Genomic DNA, 18,388 nt, shown 5'->3' on the forward strand with positions numbered 1-18,388 from the left:
CAGGGAGGAAAAAGGCAAGACAAAACCATTATTAGGCACAGCTATCTGCACCTCAAAGACCTTCTGGGATTACAAACTTTTTAGCTTCTTCTGACCCTCTCCACCAAAATGTTTATTCACACACAAAAAACTATTTTCTTCTACTTAAGTCTTATTATCTTTGTGATTATTACATTGGAAGATTTTTGAGGTTTCCCAGAAATTCTCTTACATACTGCTAGTTTTATTTTTCTGTTCTAAATTCATAACACTAAGCATAGCTGTAGGCTCTTCATGACCTGACTTCTACTTGATTCCCTCTCTCGCTTTTCTCATCACTAATAGCATGTAATCCTCTATTCAACCTTTATTCTTTTCCAGTGTTTAGAAAATTCTTTTTCACCTAACAACATGGGGCTTAAGGATTATGGAAGAATAGAAATCAATGTCTCTAAAACAGAACTTCTAAAACTTGGCACTATTGATATTTGGGGCCAGTTTAATTTGTTTTTTTCTGGTTGGGGGTTGTCCCATGTAAGATGTTTAGCAGTACCTCTGGCTTCCACCTACTTAATGCCAATGGTAATATCATCAACCGTTCTCATGATCAAATATGTCTGCAGATATTACATTATAGCTCTTTTCTCTCATCCACTCATCTTGCAGTTATAATCTATACAGAAAGATTTAAAATCCTATTACAACCATTAAAAAGAATAACATGCCACTAAAGTTTAAAAAAAAGAAACATCACTAGAGAATAAAAACATAATTGTTAAAAATTAATTATCACTTTTAAATAAATAATCCTCTTAAATAAACCAGAAGAAAGCAAAAATTATCTTTAAAAAAGACAAACTCAGAAGGTCCAGTATCTTAGAGAGAACAGAACAAATAGAGAATAAAAGAAGATAATGAACACAGACATTGTTTTTGAACTTTCTGTACAGTAAAAAATATAAAGATACTCCCAAAAGTATCTTAAGAGAAGAAAATCAAGTTTACTGCTAATGGAAGGAGCATATATTAGATTGCTTGCCATCTATTCTGTAGGCACAAAGACGATGGAGAGAAACTAAATTTGAGAGGACTGAAAAGGAATGAAAGAGTGAGGAAGGAGCAAAGAAGGAAGGCAAAGGGGAAAAGTTTGCCTGCTCTTTTATAGAGGTAACATTCATAAAAAAACTAAAATCAGAAGACTTTGCTTCTGGGGAGAAAAATGCGTGGGAAAGATATTGTGGTTACCATGAGTGTTATTGTAGTATTGACTCTCTGGCAACACTGAATTTGAAATTTGTGTGAAACGTACCTTGATTTAAGGAGATTCATCATTCAATTAATTTGATTAAGCATCAACTTTACCTGAACATTTTCAGCCTAAAAGAAACAACATATTTTGTTTCTTATTTACGAAACATAAACTAATTCTGATGGATCATGTGTGTTACTCTCTCCTAGTTGTCTCTAACCCCAATCCCATTGTAAAAGAGTCAGAGTAGTTAGTTTGGTTCATAATAAATCATTTTCTTGTTTGGCATAATTCCTTCTTCGGGATACAGTTTCCCTTGAAAAACTCTATCCTAAAGATATTCTCTTCATCATGCCTGATATGTGACACCCATGGCTAGTATGACAAGACCACAAACGAAATATGCATAATAAAGCTTGCTAGAAATAAATTTTATTTGAAAAAATATATTTTATCTTCACAGGTGGCTGGTTATTGCATCTTGTCATAAAATCTAAATGATGTGCCTGGTGTTAGAGTATATTTGAAACAATAAAATGACTTGTACAGCCATCAAATGCCATGTTTTGCTTCCTCATTTAACTGGTTTCCAGACTCACTGATAACAATTTAAACAAACATGTTAATATGCTGCTGTTATATAAAAGTACGTCTAATGGAATACAATTATAGTTTTGTAATTTAATCTTGGATAGGCCATTGGGATTATCCAACTCAATTAATTTATGCATCTCTTGTCTAAACAATTGATTACACAATCAGACTTAGACCTTCAAAAAAGAACATTAAATACAATGCAGACTGAGCTAAAAACAACCAGCTTAATTATTACTTGAACTGTGTGCGAAGCGTATTCTGGCCCCCAGTAGTGAACAAACCAGATAAAGTACCTTCCCTCACAGAGGTTCCAAATTCTAGTAATTTTGATGTTGCAAAAGAACAAAGACTAAAAAGGAGGAAAACAAGAGAGGGATTCAAAAGTAGCTGGTGTTCAAAAATCAAGTGCATCTCATTTGTATATTTTATTTTATTTTTATTTTATTATTATTATTATTTTTTAAATTTTTATTTATTTATGATAGTCACAGAGAGAGAGAGAGAGAGAGAGGCAGAGACACTGGCAGAGGGAGAAGCAGGCTCCATGCACCGGGAGCCCGATGTGGGATTCGATCCCGGGTCTCCAGGATCACGCCCTGGGCCAAAGGCAGGCGCCAAACCGCTGCGCCACCCAGGGATCCCCATTTGTATATTTTAAACAGAAATATTAATCAGGCTAGCAAAAAAAAGAACCTCAATTTCTGATTTTACTTGAAGAACACATTCAAGTTTTTCTTCCCAAAACAAGAAATATACCTGGGACTATATAATTTCTCCAAAAGATGTCATCAGTCTTAAGTCTCCCCTTCCATCTCTAGAGGGGAAAATAATTGATGAGAAGTCCTCTCCTTGTGTTTCTTCCCACTGTACTCAGAGATGGAAAAATGTTATAGCAATGCTTTGAGAGGACAAAGAGTGTCAGAAGGAAGGGGAATTAACAGAGAGGCCCTAAAGAGTTGAAGAAAAGTAGGTCCAATAAGAAAAGACAAAATATCTACTCTAGATATCAAAATTAAACTGGAAAACATGGGAGTGTTGGCTATAAATTCCCAGAGACCATGGCAATTCCCTATCCTTGATGCCTTGAAGCTACATGTGCCTCATCATAACTACTGGCTTTAATCTCACTTTTCTTTCTGATGTTCACCCAGAGCTGAAGCACTTCATTTCCTTCTCTATTCCGTTTATGATTACCAGGCTCTTCCAGTCATCAGAATGATTTTGTGGAATTTCTTTCTTGTGCCCTTTCTTCTGCTTTGAGTGTCTTTATCTGAGATTCCCACTTGATGAAATCCCAAACATTCATCAGTCCCAAATCAAATTCCACTTCCTCTTTGTGCCCTGGATTCTCCAGCTGGAGGGATTTGTCACTTATCTTTACCTCTACATCTTGTCAGGTATATCACAGACAGCAAAATCTTGTAGATATTACTAAAATAATTGTTCATCTCTTTAAACCATCATCAAGTTTCCTTGAAGTTCAGAAATATGTTTTGTTAGACTGAAAAAGGCCAGAGTTTAATGAGTTCTAGACCAGACATGAATCCTGACTATCACTACATTTATACTCATAGTTAAAACCCTTAATGATTGTAAATCCCAATTTCCAATCTATAAAATGAAGGTGCTTTATCAAAATAGCCACATGATTCTGTTTCTGGTCTGCAGTGTCTAACATCATATTTTTAATATCACAGGCTTTTATAAACATTTGTGGAGTATTGAAAGAATTTACTTCAAAAGTAAAAGATTTAGGATGATAAACTGGAAAGGACTATATAAAACATAGTCTCAGAGAAATGTGTTTCCAAGTCTGATCCTGATACTAATAGTCCCTATGGGTCTCATCAAGTCTGAATATATTTTTTTCTATAAAATGTGTGTGTGTGTGTGTGTGTGTGTGTGTGTGTGTGAAAGAGAGAGAGAGAGAGAGAGAGAGAGAGAGAGAGAGACCTAATTTACATTCCACTATGTAAATCAAATAAAGTCATTTATAGTGGGATTCTATTTTTAGATATATACCTTATTTTTCTCTGTCTTTATTTTGCATTGTCCACTCAATGGGCTTGTGCTTGTTGGCTTAGTAGGTGGATATAGCTGAGAACAAACTTGAAAGAGCCAAAATAGCTTCTTGGCTCTTTCTAAGCCTTGCAGAACAGAGGTAATATACTGGGCATTAACTAAGGGCTTGTCTCAAAAATAAAGCCATAGCAAAAATGATGGGAAATGCTGAAAACAGATAATAGTAGATCTAGGGCAGTGATTCAGAAAAGATATGAAGATCTGGGGAAAAAGGGTAAATAGTGCATAAAGACGGATAAAGGCAGAGGCCATAAATTACTCAGAAGACCAAAAGCCCTGATGTTATGTCTCATTATTAACTGGCAAAGGTAACGCATTGACCACAGTCCATGGTTCATCTTGGCACTATTTAAGATTCCATACATACCAACAACATGCTTTAAGTTTGGAGAAACCCTGAAAAAAAATGAGGTTAAATTTTCCAAATTCTTGGTGGGATTTAGATATGATTGGTAATAAAAGACTATGTCTTTTATTATTATTTATGTTTTGTTTGTTGCTTTTATTATTATTTATGTTTTGTTTGTTTGATTTTGCACATCAGTGTATATGGGCTGAGTTTCACATCTTCAAAATATCTGAAAGATTTTTATAAACTGCAAATTGCTACTGAGCAAAAGTTACTCATTTTAAAACCATGACTACATGGATATACTGGATGTAATTAGAATAGTACCTGAAGTAAGGTATGCAATTAATAATTTTTATTGTCACCTTACTACCATTAGAGATAAATTGCAGATGGAGAGTCTGTGTATGTAAAAGAAGTGTTAAAGAGAATTAAACATGGATTTCTGGTACATCCCCATGTAACACTAAATCATAGTATGACTGATTTGAATGTTATTTACTATTCCATCCTTATCTGCAAAGAACAAATGAGTCTTGGATTGAAACAAAGGTGGCAATAAGGTAGAAATCAGGCAGTCTGGGGAAAATGGTAACCTGAGTATCTTTTCTAGAGTAACTGTTAAGTTTACTGGGGTGAAATCCTGTTCCAAGTTTGCATAAATAACTTATTCACAAAAGCATTAAGAAATGCTGTAGCTTTCTTTGGGTGCACATCAAGTCCAACTCCAAGTTAACATTAGCAGAGACTAAAAGTTTCAGTGACAATGACTTGCTGATTAATTTCATGTTTAATAAGCAATGACTCAATTCATGAAAAACACTTGCTATACAATATGGCACCCTAGTGTTTAGTATAATTCATTTCCAAATTAATCACTGAATCTAATAAAGGAATGTTACAGTCTAATAAATTTCTGATTTTCATAAACTAAAATAGGAAATTCTTCTGTTGAATTCTATTAAATATATAACAAGGATTTATAACCTTTTACCCACCTACTTGTGCCCCATGAGAAATACCATGAATCCATAAAAGCTTCTCCCAAGGCATTTTTTATTTTATTTTAATTTTTTCCCCCGGTTATAGTGTTCTTCATATCAAAGGTTCCTAGCAACTCTACCTCTTTAGAGTACAAAGTTTTGCTCCACAGACCTGTCAGTGGGATCTTTTGAACTTTGCTAACCTGAACTGCTTCTCCCCATGCCTAACACAATTCGGAGATATCTGAAAGACCCCCTGTCTATTGACTTATTCAATTCTTATTCCTTTTGTTGCATTTCTATCAGCAATCCTATGGAAAAGCAATGTTGAGATTTGTAGTCAATTCTCAGTAAATCATGCTTACTAATCGTTGGATATCATTATAAATATCACATTAGCATAATGAATTCCCTCTTAGTGTGTTTTAACAATTGACTCATTATACATATATATAATTTATGTGTATATATATTTAAATATTTTATTTATTTATTCGTGAGAGACACACACAGAGAAAGAGAGAGAGAGAGAGAGGCAGAGACATAGGCAGAGGTAGAAGCAGGCTCCTCAAAAGGAGCCCAATGCAGGACTCTATCCTGGACCCTAGGATCATGCCCTGAGCCAAAGGCAGATTCTAAACCACTGAGCCACCCAGGTGTCCTGACTCATTTTATATTTTAACAAAACGGTGTAGGGTTCTTTTAGTTTTAAGTACAGCCAGGCCTTAATAGTCTTCCCAGTGTACACACAAGTAACATCAAGCGTGATTCTACTGCTGACGATTGAGAAAGCTCCATCAGCTGTAAATTCTAAACTAGACTTTTGTCTATAAATGCTCAGTTCTTTTTACTATATAATATGGCTTTCCAGCCTTCTTGTTTCTCATCACTGTTTCATTTTGATTTTAAGAATGGTGTATTCCAGGAGCCATCTAAAATATCCCTAATGGCCAAAGCCACAAAAATGTAACATTATAGCTCAAATTATAACAAATATTCATGAGTCTATAATGAAGTAAGTGAAGTGGTGATTTAATAGATATATAAATCAATAAATAAGGAGAATAAACCCATTTCCCGCACAGAATAATGTCAAATAATTTATGTAGATACTCTTCCCCCTATATCTCAAGAATATGGACCATTAGGCCCTACTTCTTAAATATGGATATGTAACTTCCTTCCATAGTATACAGTGTGTAAAGGGAGGAAAAAGTAGCTTCACATTGGAGAAAGCTGACAAACATATGTTGGTCAAGGTCAACATAAACAGAGATATCATGTTGATAACATTTATCCTTTAGATGATTTGATGAGAATGGAATTTTTATCTATCTCAAAAACCTGGATCTCAGTCTAATCAGGGGGAAAGCATTGCAAATACCTCAATTGAGAGATATTCTACAAAAATACTTAATGATTGTCACTCAAAAATGGTAAGGCCACAAAAAATAGGGAGGTCTGTGAAGTGCAGTCAAGAGTAGCTTAAGAAAACATGACAGGTAACGGGTTCAGGACAGTCTCTCCCAGATTGTGTCATTTTGGCATGTGAATTATTTTAAGCTGAAGGCACTTGAGACCCTATGGCTCAAGGGAACATTTGTCCCTCCCTTAACTACACAGAATAATTTAAATTGGGGCTCTTTCCCAGAATAAGGGTTATTAAGAGAGATAAATAAGGTTATAAAGAGGGAGAAATACAGAGTGACCCATCTGTACGGCAGGGCTAAAATCTAATTACCAAACATCTGTTCTTTTTATCACCCTGTGAAGTGCATTCCTTTCCTCTGAAGTCCCAGATCCTGACCCCCTTCTCCTTAGTTCAGAATGACATATGTACCTCATTCTGCCTATCATTGGAATTTCCATGTCTGTGTGGATTCTCCACATATATGCCTATTAAATTTGATTTTTTCCTGTTGATCTGTCTCATGACAATCTGATTCTTCATCTAGCTCAGAGGACCTTGGAGGGGACAGAAATTTTTACTCCCTAGCAACAACAAAATGTATATAACTTGAAACAGAAAAAAGACTTCAGCTTAAAACTAAAGAAATCTGAATAAACCACAGACTTAAATTACTAATAATGTTAGCGATACTATTTTATTAATTGAAACAAAGCTACTATCCTAATGTAGGATATTAGTAATAGGGGAAATTGAGTGGGAGAGAAGAACTCTCTGTATGATCTTGTAATTTTTCTATAATCTAAAACTGTTCCAAAAATTCTAAAAACTAAATATTGGATATTCCTTTTGTGCAAGCATTTACACATCCTCCTTACACTAATATGTCTACTTAGTATCCTACATAACACTTAATCAATTTTCATTCTTACTTTATCTTCCTGTCCTTTTTCTTGATTTCCTTTACTCATTAGGCGCTATTAAAGCCAAAGAATCAATTCATTTCTCAAAAGGTGTTGATAATATGTGGAAAAGATCTGAGGTCCATCTTGTTTTCCACCCAAGCAGAAAAAATGCCAGATCTTGACAATCACCAAGTACAATGGTGACTCCCCAAAGAAATGGCAAATCCTTTTAAAACTTTACAGATTTATTTTTAAAGCAGAAACCCAAATCCCTTTCCTTCTAACTGCCCCAGACTGTAGAGCATTACCAACCGAGGGCTTAATCCCCTAACAATCTAATCAATCCCAAACAGAAAACTTTATTTTGCTTTGAAAAGATTAACCCTGCCCAATTTTTCTTTCTGCCTGCATAGATTTAAAAGAGATACATGTCCATGTCATTCAATTGATTATTAAGTTAATCCATGTAAAGGGGACAGGAGAGTGAGCTTGAGTGCATTTTTTGCTTTTTAGTGGAAACTCTGGATATAAGATAAAAACAAAATCCTCAAAGATTTGAAAATGTATTCAACAAGGCAGATAGGGGTACAAAATATTATGATCTCAGGAAATAGGTATGGACTCCTCTGAACATGTTTTCAGAATATACTTTTGCTTCTGGGGAGAAAAGTCTTGGTTATATTTCATGCTGTCCTAGCTCTACTTTAGAAATGCAAATTCCGTGTGAAGTGCAATGGTAAATTGAGTGTCTTTAAGGATTTGACGGTCAGTGTCAAGTCACTGGCTGTTTCCACAGTTTTGAGGCTCCTCCGATAAAGGAGATGGGGAATCAAGCTAGCCAAAGAGGTGGGGTGGGATGGCAGGGTGCAAAACCTGTCAGCCAGTGAAGCTCAATCATGCAGGAGAGAGTCTTTGAGATCCTCTAACAAGTTGGACTACAAAGATTAAACTGCCAGAGAGAAAATGTGTTTTAAAGTACAACTCTCTAAATTTTTAAGAATTTTGAAAAGAGGCAAATTTCCTTCCCTCTGTACTAGCTTCCCTCGGTGTGCTGTTTATGTATAGCTGCTATCCACCAGATTTCACGGTTCTTTTATCCACAGTCGATATACTGATTAGAGAATAAAATGGTGAAGAGAGTCAGCTGTATTGTGCCTTGGACCAAACAGTCTACACATAGACCCTGTGGGCTAGCTCTCTATAGTTCAGCTCAAGGCTTCTCCAATGTAATGTGCACAGGGATCATCTGGCATCTTCTTAAAATGCAGATTCTAATTCAATAAGCCTGGCATAGGTTCTAAGAGTCTGCAGTCCTAACAAGCTCCAAGATGACACCGGTGCTGATGGTTTACAAATCACACTTGAAGTGGCAAGGGTCTGGATATCATGTTTTAATGTATCAAACAAAGGTACAGGTTGAAGGTTCAAGCCTTGGCGATGTCTGGAGAACATCCCTCATGGACAAGTTGTCTTCTCTACTACACATACACAACTAGTCTTTTGTAATGTGAATCTTCTCTCTTATCCCAGTCCTTCATTTTTTTAAATCCTTCTCTCCTCCATGCTGCTTTCTCTTCATGTATCCTTAGCAGTTAACACATCCCTAGTTTCTCCCTTTATCTTAGAAGAGTGCTTTCATTTCCTTTGAATTGTTAAAAAGGAAACTAAAGGTCCAAAGTGGAGTCACTTGCCCTTAGGCCAGCACACCAAACTTAATTTCAGCAAGTGGAACTTTATGCCAATCAACCTGGAATTTCTGTTCTGCACCAAGGAGGTAATCTGTCTCATAGGCTTTCTCTATCCTCCAAAGGAAAATGAGGTGATTTGCATGATAAAGAACTACCCCCCCCCCTTCCCTCTAGGGAAAGTTGACCTTGCCTGAAACAATTCTTTCTTTTCTTTAGCTAATAATGTCTTGCCCCATCCTCCTTTCCATAGCAACCCTCCGTTTTGTACAGCTCATTGGAGCTCCCCTTTATTTGCTACATAGGATGCTGATTCAATGAATCACAGCCAGTTAGATCTTCAGATTTACTCATTTGAATTTTTTAACAGACTGAATATATATGTTCAGACATGTTAGCATATGAATTTCAGGTAGCAGCCCTCTCCAGATTTATTAAAAAACTAAATGTCTTTTCTCACTCTCCACCCCCATCTTTAGCATAATTTTAGTAGTGGATTATGCTAACACTGTGTGTGTCTTCTACCTAATATTAGGTCTGTTTTACAAAGCATCCTTCCATGAGCCTAACACTGGCAGGTGACCCTCCTAATTTTCCCTTCCCCCAGTTACTAGAATGGCTATCAGAACAACTCAGACATGGCAAGTAACTGAGGACCACACACACACATACACACACACACATTTTCTAGAAAGCGTTTATAAATATGTGGCTAGTTAAGTTTAAAACAATTTCTTTATTTAACATTAAAAATTAAATCAATTAGAGTTGTGAATTTGAAGGTGTATAGAAGTAGGTGAGGAGATACGCAAATTTTGCTCTAAAAATATAACAAATAATTTCCATAAAATTAGTTTAAGAAACATTTGAATCACTTTGCCCTATTATTTTGCTTTTGAAAATGAGAATAAAGTATAAGTGAAGGATAAATAAATATCCTATTCTTACTGGCCTATTCCTATTGTTCATGGGCTTATGAAGATTTGAAATCATATTAAAAATATACATTTCTATATTCTGAATAATGAGCTATAATCTCCCTCATAGGGTGTAAAGACAGAATGAGAAACCTCACTATTTTGTCAAGTCTGCTTTCATGCATCTACTACTCATGAATAGTAAAAGAAAATTGTCAATCATAGCAATTTTGCTCTTATTTCTATTGTTATAAGTGGTTCTTTAGGGAAGTAATTCAAATAATGAAAAGATCCCACCTATAGAATGGATTGCAGAACACCTGTTTGTTCTGCATTGTGAATGCAAGCAGACAGATAAATCACTGTGCAATGGTGCCTCTTTATCTGGAAAATTTGTCTCAAATAAAAATGTAATCAAATCTGCATATTACCTTTATAAACAAATTAGATTAAGTAATCGATTGTTGGATATGATGCTATCCAATGATGGTGCTTCAGGTCCTGCTATTTAGTCAACTAAATCTTCTTATGTGTATTTACTGTTGAGTTGTTTTGTTTCTGTAATTACATATTACAGCAGTTCCCTGACCCTCAGAGCTCACATTGCCGCTGATGGAATCTAATTAGGTAAGACCTTAGAGTTGCTTTGTTTGGCTAGCACAATATTTTAGAAGTTAGGAAAAGAAAAAAAGACTTTGAATGCTATGAAAGGGAACTTACTCTTTAGATCATCCTATTTTTTTCCCACATGTGCCATTTTCTCACATTCCCACATTTGTACTACCCCATTCAATTTCAGTCGTGTATATTTCTTGAATTGGTTTTAAGGTATTTGAAGTTGTATCCCTGTTCCAAAGCTGGTTTCAATAAAGAACTGGAGTAAACACCAGCACATCTGCTGAATGGCATTTGCTATCCCACCACAATGCACAGCATAGTTTTTAGTTTTAACTACTTATCAGCATACATGTTTATTCTGCTCTTTGGCATTTTGCTCATAGCCACATTGTAACTTTTCATTGGTAAACTGAAATACCTGATACAGAATGTGATGCTTCAATTTGTTTTTTTCTTTGTTAATTTAAAACGAAAATACATACTTACTTGAAGTATTCTGATGAGCCTTGGTGGCCCAGTCAGTTGGGCAATGGATTTGGTTTCAGCTAGGGTCCTGAATTGGGGGTGTGGGAGCAAGCCTCCATTGGGTTCCAAGTTCAGTGAGGAGTCTGCTTGAGATTCCTTCTTCTTCTGCCACTGTTCTTCATGCTTCTTCCTCAAAAATAAAATAAATCTTTTGAAAAAATCTTCATATATCTAAAATACAAGGCAAAATAAACTTCTGAAATATTCTAAAATAGATAAATTTGTTTAGCTTATTTCTCTTTTCATCCACATATGTATAAATCAACCAAGATATATTTAAGGCTAGCAAACTCCACTTTATTTTGACAATTAGTCAAATAACACTAGTAATGTTCTTTCCTATTTATAATTTTTGTCATGAGAATATTTCTCTCTAAAACACTGTATCACTCAGCTTAATAATTTTATAAATTAAGGCAATATGAAAGATTCCTCAGGGTTCTAGATTTTTAGGATAATTTTTTATAAATCTTGATCATATTTCATATGGACAAAATAACTGTGGATTGTCATCAATCAGTGTGGAATCGTACTGGAATCAGGTGGAAATTCTATATCATATTTTATTTTCCCATTGGCTAAAATTCATTCAACGAATACCTATTATCTGCTCTGTGAAATGCAGTGTGAGAGATTCTATACAGCACTAATCTCCTTTGCTATGGACTTACTCTTGCTTGGTAGGTTTTTCTTATACTCCTATTAGACAATGACACCACACTCAGGCAATGGAAAACTGTTATCAGCTGCAAGAAGTGAGGTAAATAACTCATCTTTGCTTGGTATTCTGGAGATGGAATTTTGTTTAAATCCTGGCACTGTTACTTGTAATACTATGCAAATAACTCCACATATACACATTTTTTCATACCCAGTTTCATACAGTTTTATGGCCTGAATTGTGTCCTCCCCAAAAAAGTTATGTTGAAGTGCTAACCCACAGTACTATGGAATGTGACCTTATTTGGAAACAGGGTTTTTGTCGATATAGTTAGTTAATAAGATGTCATACTGGAGTTGGTTGGACCCCTAACCCCAAATGACTGATGTCCTTGTAAAAAGATGGCTAGAGGGAGACAAAGATACACACAGGCAGAACTCCAGGAGATGCTGATGGTAGAGACTGGAGTCACACAGGTTTAGGAAGTATCAAGAATTACATAGCTTCTTCCAAAAGCTATAAAGAACAAAGGAAGCACCCCCCCCCAAAGGATTTCAGAGGGATCACTGACCCATTGACACCGATTGTGCATTTAAAGCTTCCAGAAGCGTGATACAATAAGATTTTAGAAGATTGTACTCTTTAAGTATTTTTAAAAAATTGATTTAAGAAAAGCAAACTTTCTGTTTAAAATATAATTGGGAGAATGCAAAAAAATAGCCAAAATAAATTGAGAAACAGCTTTTAATTTCTCTAAAGCAGAGTCTTTAAAAAGTAAGTTCATTAATTTCTCTAAAGAGAATCTACTTCTAATGTTTACCAACTGACTACTGATTGATGGAAAGAATGAATAGATATTTTAAACAGAAAGTTGTAACTCATAGCATTGGCCCAGCCCCAGTTACAGTCATGTTACCTAATTTGACTTTACAAGCCATGAGCATTCTTAGATTCGGAGCCACTAATGAGGTAGAGATGACTGTGGTCACCTACTCTAAGCACATGCAAAAAATTTTTTTTTATTTTTTTTTTTGCAGAAAATTATTTATAAAAGAGAATGTAGTCAACATGTGGAGAAAAATGAGTTTTAAAGGAATATAAAACATTCTGACATTATGATTGAAGTACTGGATCTACTTAGGCCTGAAATCAACTGGACCTACAATTGGACATTTTAGTCCTTATGGCATGAAATGCAATTAAATTTCTTAAGCTAAATCAATGGTTGCTTTGCAATATGACTTGGGAATTTTCCCTAATAATTCAAATATGCAACCAGGTTAAGAATTACTAAGCTAATTAAGGAGGGTTGGAATCACTTGGAACCTATGTAAACCTGAATAAATAGCTCAATAAATCACCAAACATAATGTAGTAAAATGTAGTGAAAATCACCAAATAACATGAACAGAATTTAAAAGATTTTAATCTTTATACACACTCATCTGCCTCCTGTTCCCCACAAAAATTGGATTCTATAAATAACTTTTGGTAAGAGGGGCATTTAGAAGTTTTAAAGAATATAACAATTCCTACTCGTCTTATTCAAATGTAATAGAATGTTTTGATAAAAATGGAACATGACTTCTTTACATTTACTTCCCTAAGTATGAAGCAGAGGGTACAATAGTCTGGATCATCTATAGTTCTTTTTTTCTCTAAAGTATATAAACATACATGACACTGATACTACAACAGAATGAAAGACATACAAAAAGTTGGAGGGAGTAAAAAGAGGTAAAAAGAGAGACAAGGAGAATGGAAGGGAGAAAGGAGAATAGAGGAGAGAGAAGGGAAGAGAAGAGAGAAAGAAAGAAAGAAAACTTGTCTTAGGAAAGTTCAGTATCTGTATTTTGATCAAATTTTCAAAGTTCAAGGTTCATGTTGTATTATGTTGACCTTTGAAAATTATGCAAATGTAATCTTCTTTTTTGACTATATTTCTTTGTCATTTTCCTAACAACCACACTTTTATGATTTATGATAATCATTCATAGTATGATAAATAGGCATGGTACATTTTACAAAAACTCTAATCTGAACAGTACCTTTTATTTTTTCATATATCCTTGCAAAATAAGCAAACTGTTTAGAAGAGAAAAAAATGAACAGTAATCACATTTTATTGCAGAAGGTCAGAAAATGCATTGCAAATCTGCTAAAACAATAGCTTTTGAAACTTAGGAATCAGCCATATATAGATGTATGTTGGAGGACGTTAATTATTGTATTTTATTTTATTTTTTTAGAAGGGTGGAGGGGCAGATGGAAAGGGAGAGAGAGAGAATCTTAAGCAGGATATGCCCAGGATAGAGCCCAGCACAAAGCTCAATCTCACAGTCCTGAGATCATGACCTGAGCCAAAATCAAGAGTTTGATGCTAAATGGACTGAGCTTTCCAGGTACCCAGTATCTTTAGCTCAGTGTTATTTATTTTTTTTAAAGTGTTTATTTATTTATTTATTCATGAGAGACACAGAGAGAGAGAGAGGCAAAGACATAGGCAGAGGGAGAAGCAGGCTCCATGCAGGGAGCCCGACATGGGCCTGGATCCCAGGACTCCAGGATCATGCCCTGAGCTACAGGCAGACCTTTAACCGCTGAGCCACCGAGGCATCCCCCTTTTGCTCAGTTTTAATTGGATTATTTTGCCATTTGATAATTGAGTCTGGAGGATTCTCTATATTCCCTATATAGTAGTCCACTGATACATGATTTGCAAATATTTTCTTTCCATATGTAACTTTTCTTTCTATCCTATCAATAAGAACTTTTGTAAAGAAAGGTTTTTTAATTTATTTTACCTTTTATGGATCATAATTTTGGTATCAGGTATAAGAATTCTGCCTACTTCTAGATTCCCAAGAACTTCTCCTACATGTCTTCTAAAAGTTTTATAATTTTACACTTATATTGAAGTCCGTGATCCATTGTGAGTTAATTTTTGTAGAATGTAGGACTTCAGTATTCTTTTTTTTCATCTATGAATGTTCTATTTCTCTAGCATCATTTTTTGAAAAGACTGTCTTTTCTCCTTTGAACTGTATTGCACATTTGTATATGATCAGTTGGATGTGTGACAGTGAATCAAAGTCAGGGGTTTCTGTCTGGTATCATTGATCTATGTGTCTTGCTTTGCAAATACCAACCCATCTGGATGTACCATTTTAAAATTGAGTAAACTGATTCCTCCTACTTTATTCTTCTTTTACACAATTGTTTTGTTCATTTGCCTTTCCATATAAATTTTAAAATAATGTCTCTATAGTCTTGCTAGGATTTTGATAGGAATTTTTTTAACTGATAAGTCACTTTAGGAAAAAATAACATCTTTCCTATGTTTACTCTTTGTCTATCAACACAAATTTTTTTCAATTTATTTCAATTGTCTTTGGTTACTTTTATCAGCATTGTGTAGTTTTCACATAAAAGTCCTGTATATGTTTCATAAGATTTACGTCTAGTGTTTAGTTTCTAATGAATGTAAATGATATTACAATTCTAATTTTGGTGTCTGTGTGCTCTTTCTTTTGATTCATAATTTTTTATTCCTTCCAAAGAATCAGTTCTTTCACTGATTTTCTCTATTCTTTTCCTGTTTTTAATTTTATAAGGTTATAGTCTTCTCTTATTATTTCCTTCCCTCTTCTTGCTTTGGGTTAATTTTGCTTTTCCCTTTTTAGATTCTTGTGTTTTTGATCTTAGATTATTGATATGAGAGTTTTATTCTGTCTCTAATATATGCATTAGCATTATTCCAACAATTTTTTATATATTGTATTTTAATATTTATTTGGTTTATTGTTTTGCTTGCTTTTTCAATTTTCTTTGCAACTTTGACTTACAGAAGAGCGTTGTTTAGTTTTCATGTGTTCAGAGATTTTTCTTTTACCTTTCTGTTATGGATTTCTATTTGGATTTCATTTTTTGTTGGGGATCATTCTCTATGGTTTTAATTCTTTTATATTTGCAACATTTGTTATATGGCCCACCACATGGTTCATTGTATATGTTTTATGGACACTTGAAAAGAAACTATACATGACATGTTGTTGTGGGATTGGTTGAGGTTTCTGCTGAGTTCTCCTTTATCTTTATTGACTTTCCCTCTAATCATTCTTTCAATTGTTGAGAAAAGAAATTGAAGTCTCCAATTATGCAGATTTGCCAACTTTTCCTTTTAGCTCTATTGGTTTTTGAATGATAAATTTTGTAGTTCTCTTTGATGCATTTTACACATTTTAGGTTGCTAGATCATTTCTGTGGTTTGACACATATATCACCTGTCTAATAATTTTTTTCTCTGAAATCTATTTTGTATGATGTTAATTTAGCCACTCTCTCTTTGCTTTGATCAATGTTTGTATCTTATGTAATACTTCATCCTTTTATTTCAATCTACTTATATTACATGTTAAGTGATTTTCTTGTAGAGAGCACACAGGTGAAATTTTAAAATTGACTTTGCTATTTATTCTCTGCCTTTGAAATGGTATATTTAAATCATTTACACTTAATGACATTATTGATATGTTAGGGCTTATGTCTGCCATTTTATTTTTTGTTGCCATTTTTTTCTGTGTGTTTTATTTCTCAATTTACTTTATACCTTCCCATTGGTATGGGTAGCTCTGGGTTTTATGTTATTCACACATATTAATCATAGTCTACTATTGTAATTTTACCATGATGAGTGAAGTACAGAACTACTCCTGCTTTTTGCCCCTTTACTCTCTAATGTTTAAAAATATTTGTCTCAAACATGTCCTTTGCATACATTTAGAATCACATTAGACAAATATATATTTTTCTTCAACTGTTAAACATAGTTTAGAAAATCCAGAGAAAAAAGAAATCCTACTGTGTTTAAAGTAACTTTGCTTACTGTATTCTTTCTATTTTCCTATGTCCCAAGTTTCCTTGTTTTATTACTTCCTTTTTGTTTAGAATTAATTTCATTAGTCATTCTTTTATGGTTGGTCTGCAAGTAATAATTTTCTTTCTTCTGACAATGTCTTCATTTCCTCTTTAGTCATTCAGGAAAATTTTAAAGGGTATAAAATTCTTGGTTGAAAGGCCCTTTTCTTTCAGTACTTTCAATCGTTGTGTCACTTCTTTCTGTCTCCCCTGGTTTCTAATAAGAAATCTATTGTCATTTGCAGTGCTTTCTTCCTAAAAGTTAGGTGTTGTTTTTCTCTGGATGCTTCCCAGATACTTTTTCCTTACCTTTAGTTATCATTATCCTAAGTGTGATGTTTCTTGGCATGGATATTTTCAGTTATCTTACTTAAGTTTCATTCAGTGTATATGTGTGTCTATAAAATATTATTAATGGTATTATTAGAATAGTTGGAGTAATATTTACCTCATCCATCCAAGGACTAATTGTTCAACCAATTGAGAATCACACTGTAATATTGTATATATAGGGCTGATGCAAATCAATAAAAAATTAAATGTCTATATAATGTCTGTTCAATTGGAAAAAAAGGGTTATTTATAACCCACACAATTCACAATAAAAGAGACACAAGTGGCAGAGTAACTATCTATAAAACTGTTAATCCTAGTTAGTGCTAGGTTTTGGGGAGGTATTTGTTTTTTCTATTAAATTGGAAAAACTGGGAATGTTTAAAACTAAATAGGGAAGAAATAAAATGATACCATATAGTATAATACAGGGTACACATTTTATGATAATTTGAATTTTGTGAATTTGAAAATAAAATTTATAAACATACAGTTAATACAAAACTCATACATTAAAAGTGTATTTAGGATCATAGAGCTTCAAAGCTCCTGGAATGAGTAAACTATAAATGGTTTCCATGTAACTGCTATATAACTCTGGCTCCTTAATGAGTGCAAAGTAACAGCTACCATTCTTCATGAGCATTAGCTTTGAATGATACAAGCTTTGAGTTAGGGTAGTCTTTCAGAAAGTCCCTTTAAACACAGACACACACACATTCAAATATCAGATCTGTTAAAATATGCATATATGTTCCTAAAAAGTGCCGTAACTATACAAACTCATGATATAAGACCATGGAGCTTATGGGAAACATGGTTTTTTGACACAATCCTTATAAACTTGGTAAGACATGAAACTAATAAAAATGATAGCATACTTAGGTATGGGAAATACTAAGGAATATACAATTATAAAAATAAATATGTACTTCACCTTCAAAAAAAAAAACCTTGAAGTTTGCTTGTGAGTGTCAGAGGGTTTTAGCTTGTGAGGAACTATGAAATGGTGGGAAAAGGATGATCTGAAAAATAGATAGAAAGTTGAAACACTAGATATGTATAGGGAAGCACATAACACAGGTGTTGAACTGAGGTAACTGGCAGATATTTGAGGTATGCACATGTTTATATTGTGTGTATTCCCACAGATCTTTGTTCAATCAGATACTGGTTTGTA

The sequence above is a fragment of the Vulpes vulpes genome, chromosome 9 (assembly GCF_048418805.1).
Source record: "Vulpes vulpes isolate BD-2025 chromosome 9, VulVul3, whole genome shotgun sequence".
In the NCBI taxonomy this organism is placed as follows: domain Eukaryota; kingdom Metazoa; phylum Chordata; class Mammalia; order Carnivora; family Canidae; genus Vulpes; species Vulpes vulpes.